Consider the following 6,333-nt stretch of genomic DNA (forward strand, 5'->3'; position numbering starts at 1 on the left):
TACTAACTCCTTTCAAAGCAGAAGGCAGCCAAGGCACCTCAGAGCAGTGGTGTGGAACCCTCCTCCCCTGTTGGTCCTGGATTCTTCATCCTCACCACACCCAAGAGCCACCTGGACTCTATTTCCTTAGCAATTCCCTTCAATTGCTTAAAGCAATTCTCTTAAACACTTTAAAGTCCTAAGTGGTCACACCAGTGAGATCACACTCTGGGTGTGGGCGGCAAACCCTCTCCACAATAACCTGCTGCTCTCCTTCCTGGGGAACAGCCCTCAGTTTCCTCACTGGCCCAGTACTCGTTAGACAAAAAGAAGACTTCCTGTCTGATTTCTCTTGAAACAGGGAGTTTACAACCTAATCCTGACCAACGGGATGTATGACTTAAAGGGAAGGAATGTGTCTTTTCCCTTTGTTATTCTTTCCTGCTTTCAGGAATGTGGGCATGATGACTGGAGCTGTAGCAGCCAGATTAGACTGTGAGGTGATCTGCAGAATGGAAGTCTTGTGCAAAGGAGAGGAGACCTTGATCTGGTGGTTCTCCCAGCCTTTGAGTTTTGCCTACACCGATTGTGATAGCTTATGTTGATGGTCAATTTGACAGGATCTACACCCTTTGAGAATGTACACGAGGAAGTATCTAGGTAGAATTAATTGAAGTGAGAAGATTCAACCTAAGAGTGGGTGGAACCATTCCCTAGGCTTCAGTCCCAGACTGCATAGAAAGGAGACATTGAGATGAGCACCAGCATTCATTTCTCTCTTTCTGCTTCTTGACTGTAGACACAACAGACCAGCTGCCTCTTTACATTTTTAATTGTGTTGCATGGGGGATGGGGAGTTGGTGCTGTGGTATGTGGTGTGTGTGTGTGTGTGTGTGTGTGTGTGTGTGTGTGCTACAGCACTCATGTAGAAGGCAGGACAACTTGAAGGTGTCTGTGTCTGTTCTTTCCTTACATTCTTTGGGCCTCGGGATTAAACTCATCAGGCTTGGTGGTAGGCACTTTTACTGGCTGAGCATCTCAGTCAGCCCCTTGTGCCTCTTCTTTTTAAGGTAATGCTCTAGATGGAGATATACTCCATGAGTGTATGCAACCACTGCCACCTCCTCCTGGTCTCTGGGTGCAGGGACCGGCCCATGGGGAGCTGGGACTTTGCAGACACAGCTAAGGAGACATAAACCTTCAGATTGGAGCATCACACAAGTGACAGATCAATGAAGTTGTCAGTGGTCATATATCTAGGTCCCTTCTAGAATTCTTTTGGTGCTGGGTCTTTTACTCAGGATGCTCAACATTGGGCTGGAGAGATGGTTCAGTGGTTAAGAGCACTGACTGCTCTTCCAGAGGTCCTGAGTTCAAATCTCAGCAACCACATGGTGGCTCACAACCATCCATAATGAGATCTGATGTCCTCTTCTGGTGTGTTTGAAGACAGCTACAGTGTACTTACATATAATAAATAAATCTTCAAATAAAAAAAAAAAAGTAGGATGCTCAACATCCTTCCAGAAACCTCGGGAAGCCAGGCATAAGGTCAGATGTGAGAAGAATCTCAGGCCCATCACTGGCATCAACAGCTACGGTGATGCAATCCAAAAGCCAAGACTTCTTACTGGTCCCTGGATGGCTCCAGCAGAGGCAAGTACTCCATTCTAGAACTGTTCCAAATCCCTTTGTTTGTTCTTCAAGCCAGTGCTTCTTGCTAGACAAGTGGTTCTCCCCTTGAGACCTGACACCTAAATCATTAACAGCATGCCCTGGGTGTTGTATCATATATGACATACAGCTGAAAGCCCCTGGCTCAGATCCTTCCTACATAGTCAGCAATGACATTCCTGGTTATTATGGTACAGAGACAGGGTACAGGAATACCTGGTCTGGGGCACCAAAGAGATAGTTAACCCACAGTGCATCTTATACTCTAGACCATGGAAAATTTGAACCCCTTCATTATCTTTGAAACTCAACTGGCCAGAGGACATAGGCAAAGACAGGAAGCCTGTGTTCCCATGCAAAACTAAATTGAATCTATGCTATGGGCCAAATGTCACTGGTTCCATTCAAAATTCATCATTTCAACCAGGTGGCAGCTTTGTGGTCTTGAATTAGCTGGCCACTGAAATCACCAGCCAGGGCCTTGGCCATGTCAATGGGTTTTCTGTCTTTTTTTCCTTGTTTATAAATAGGAGCAATGAAGCCATTAGAAAAATAAATGTACGAGTCAGCATGTATCTGGACAGCTGGTACCTTGCTCATTCCTGACTCCCCACTCAGGCTGCCTAGCTCTGTCAGGATGCCCCTGACCAGCTGGGAGGCTGCAGAAATCTTCCTCAGCCATGGTCCCAGAGGGAGCTTCAGAAGTCAGTGGTTGGACAACAGCACTTTTCTCTTCCAAAGAGGGATCAGCCATGAGGGGCGTTGGCAAGAGCTGTGATGACATCTTCATTTGTGGTAATAGGATTAGCATGGCACCACAGAGCCTCCTGGGCAGAGAATGGGCAAAGTCTTGGGAAGTAGGCAGGGGAGCCCTGAATGCTGTAAGCTGCCAGGAAGTAGACACCACCCGGGGGAGGGGCCGTCCCTGCCCTCTGATCCTCTGATGGATGCAGGAACTGGAAAATGGAATTAACCTCAACACACACACACACATGCGCACGCACACGCACATGCACGCACACATTCGTGACTATGTGTTGCAGGATGGAGGGCTCTTTTGTACTTTCATCTCCCCCAAGCACCTCATTCAGGTGAAGTTCTACTCTGGGAGTTTCCAGTTTGTGACAAACCCATCCCCAGTCCAGTCCAGGTGGCATCTCTCTGGGCACTCATCACAGTAGTGTCCAGGGGACTATGACTTCTGCTCAGGTTCAACAGAAAGCTCCTTCATGCATGTCTAGTCCCCTTCCCTGGGAGCCATGCACAGGACATTCTCAGAGGCTGAACCCACAAAGGAGGCTGAAGAAGTCCTTGCATTTGTCATTGAGGGCTCACACTGGACTCTGCTAGCCCTGGTAGAGCAGCCTGATGGTTAACAATCTGTTAACATGTAATTTTGGTTATTATTAACATAGCTTTACTTTTTCTATCCTGTAAAAATGGTAATGCATCACTTTCTAACTTGACATTGATAGAATTATTACTTAAAAGTATATTAAAGGGGGCTGGTGAGATGGCTCAGCGCACAAGAGCACCAACTGCTCTTCCAAAGGTCATGAGTTCAAATCCCAGTAACCACATGGTGGCTCACAACCACCTATAATGAAATCTGATGCCCTCTTCTGGTGGTCTGAAGACAGCTAGAGTGTACTCATAATAATAAATCTTTTTTAAAAAGTATATTAAAGAAGTTATACATCAACACCTATACATCCCTTAATTAGAAACCAGTGCTACCAACTAAATTAGTTACCAACTAATTAGTTAGTGCTTAAACTAAAGTGCTTACTCACTTCTCTGTTCCTCTCTTGCTACACATAGACAATGCACTCATTCTTTAGGCATGTATATATATATATATATATACATATATATATGTGTGTGTGTATATATATATATATATGGTGTGTCTACATGTGTGTATGTGTACATTATATGTGTGTTTCTATGCCTGTGCATGCTTACATACATATATGTGTATATTGAATGCATACATGTACATTTATATACATTTGTGTTTGTATATCTGTGCACTGTTTTTGAATTGTGTATATATATATACATATATATACATATATATAGTGTATATATATATATGTATATATATTGTGTGTGTGGTACACATTTGTGTTTGTATATCTGTGCACTGTTTTTGAATTGTTTGTGTGTGTATATATATATATATATTGTGTGTGTGGTACACATTTGTGTGTATACATGTATACATTGTGTACATTTTTGCAAGTGTATATGTATACATTGTATATGCATGTATAGATTGTGTGTGTGTACATTTATGTGTGTGTTCATTGTATATATGTGTGTACACATTTTCTTACATTGTATACATGTGTGTCCATTTTCTTATGAACCACATGCAGACCTCAAGATACTTGTCTTCTGACTTTCTTGGTGAGAACCGTCTAGAATATTCGCATCCTCTTCTAGACACATAACAGTGAGGCTGAAATAGGAAAGTCCTCTTTTATAGATATCCCATTCTGTGTTCTAACTCCTGATACACATCCAATTGCCCCAGCTTAGGACCCCACAGATCCTTCAGACTTCTTCTTCCTAAGTGAAGATGCAACCAAGGTCCCCAAGACACTTGTTTACTGTGTCACTGAGAAGTTCAAGGGGCACTGAAGGCATATGGAGGCCACACTCCTCAGGCCAGGCTGTTGTGAACAGTGGTCAGCTGTCCAGATGGACCTGATGTGTGGTTGCACAGATTTCTGATTCTTGCCTCTTCAGATATTGCTTTAGAAACTCAGCACAAGTATACAACCCCAGGGCCTGTCACTGGGGAGTCTCAGGGGCCCAGTGTCCTTGCTTAAGTGAGAACATGGCTGTCTCCAGAAAGTGGCTCTGGGCCTCCATGGATGGGCACACTCTCCATTGTCCTCCTTTCCCCTCACTGTGTAAATCTTGCTTTTGCTTTGAGCATGTGTCTTATGGTCAGTTGTGATTGATTGGCTTGGGTCAGCCTGGCCTTCCCATCAGACTTTATTTCCCCAGGATTCCCCTGCAGCCAAGGGTTGGCTATGTTGCTGATCAATCTAATGAATAAGGTGTAAGGAATTACCCCTGAGGCAGGGCCTCTTGAATCTTGTTCTGTGCTCATATAAAAAGACTATACTCCAGGAAATGCTTTTTCACCTTTCTTCCTGTTCTCTGCCTTTGAACTTGATTGTGATGCCTGGGGCTATCATAGCTACTTATGCCCATAACATACCAGGCACCAGGACAAAGATCCAATGTGTTGTGGATGGCACAGCTGAGAGATGGGAAGAGCTTTGTTCTAGGATGTTGGCAGATCCTCAGATCCTTGGGAGAGAAGTCTGTCTACTGCTTCAACTACCATTGAAAGCATTGCTAAGTGATAGACCCTCTGAGAGTCGTGTAGACACTATGGAAAGTACAACACATGTAGAAGTAAATACAACAGGGTTCAAAACACAAGAGGCAGTATCTAAAGGGCCCTGTGAGCCAGGACTTCTTACACAGCCATTTTGAACCCAATTGCCTCAACTATCAAAAACTTCCCCAAACAAAAGCCAGCAGGCAGACCGTCCATTGGAAAGATGGGCCTCCATATCTTCCTTCAGCTAACTGCTCATTCTACAAACTTTACCAGAACACCTACTATGATCAGTTTATTCACTGAACACTTTTTGAGCACCTAGCAGGCATTCCACTGAGTGACAAGGTCTTCCCACTGGACCCAACCTTGTCTTCTAGGCTCAGGCAGGTGCCCGCCATGCTGCTCAGCAGAAGTCATTGCTCCACCAGTGGAGTGAGTGTCCGCAGCAGGGGCTGTCAAGGGAGGGTGGGATCCAAGGGGAATCTGCAGCTTATAGAGTCTTTGAGGAAAAGACAAGGCTGCCTCCCATTGTACCGGGCAATATGTTCCTTATTTCCATCCCACTTTATCGGATATATAAACTGGATTATCTGCTCATCTATGGGCTCAGGGTCATTATCAGCTCATAACTTCTGCTTTCAACTTCTTAGTTCTAATGGAGTTTCACACTGACCGATCCGTGTCCAACCTGGCACCTCCCTCACATATTCTTATAGTCCCTGTCTTCTTTAGGTCCTTAGCAAGGAGACTTAGTAAGCCAGGCATGGCCACCCCCACATCCTGTTAGGAAAGCAGGAAAGTTCTGAGTAGGCTGGGATGCCTACTGATGCAGCGAGCACCCTCTTGTCCTATTCTTGTCCACTCTTTCTGCTTTGTGGAAACTGAGGTTGAAGGAGTAACCTGCTGGAAGCTAGGCAGCGTGATTGCAGGGGTGGGATGTAGGGGAACCAGGCTCCCTGTGTATCTGTGAGCCCAGAAACTGCTGGGTCATTTTAGCTTTGAGCTAGTTGTCTCATCTGTGTACCCATGGTGTGTTGTCCCAGGTCCTACAGCCACAGGGATTATGTGGGTAAAGGTCTCTAATTTGCTAGCTTTGGTCAACAGAGATGCTGTGGGCTCAGGCAGGGAAAAGGCAGAGTCCTGTTGAAAGCAAACCAGGTGCAGACAGATGATGGTGAGGGGGTTCCTGCTTTCTTAGACCTTGAAATGGTCCCTGATGCAAAAGCACCAAGCTTCCATATAGCTTAAAAAGGAGGACACTGCATTCTGGGTCAGGCAGAATGTTCCAGGGGCTTATAATAAACCTTTGTAGTTCC

General features: G+C 45.0%; 1 long non-coding RNA gene across 1 annotated transcript in view; it reads right to left on the bottom strand.

Annotated features, from left to right (window-relative positions):
• The window catches only part of LOC116070511, a 31,392-nt gene that overhangs the window by 15,621 nt on the left and 9,438 nt on the right, over nt 1-6,333 (bottom strand). The gene's annotated exons all lie outside the window — the stretch shown is intronic.

This window comes from Mastomys coucha, unplaced genomic scaffold (genome assembly GCF_008632895.1).
Source record: "Mastomys coucha isolate ucsf_1 unplaced genomic scaffold, UCSF_Mcou_1 pScaffold22, whole genome shotgun sequence".
NCBI classification, from domain to species: domain Eukaryota; kingdom Metazoa; phylum Chordata; class Mammalia; order Rodentia; family Muridae; genus Mastomys; species Mastomys coucha.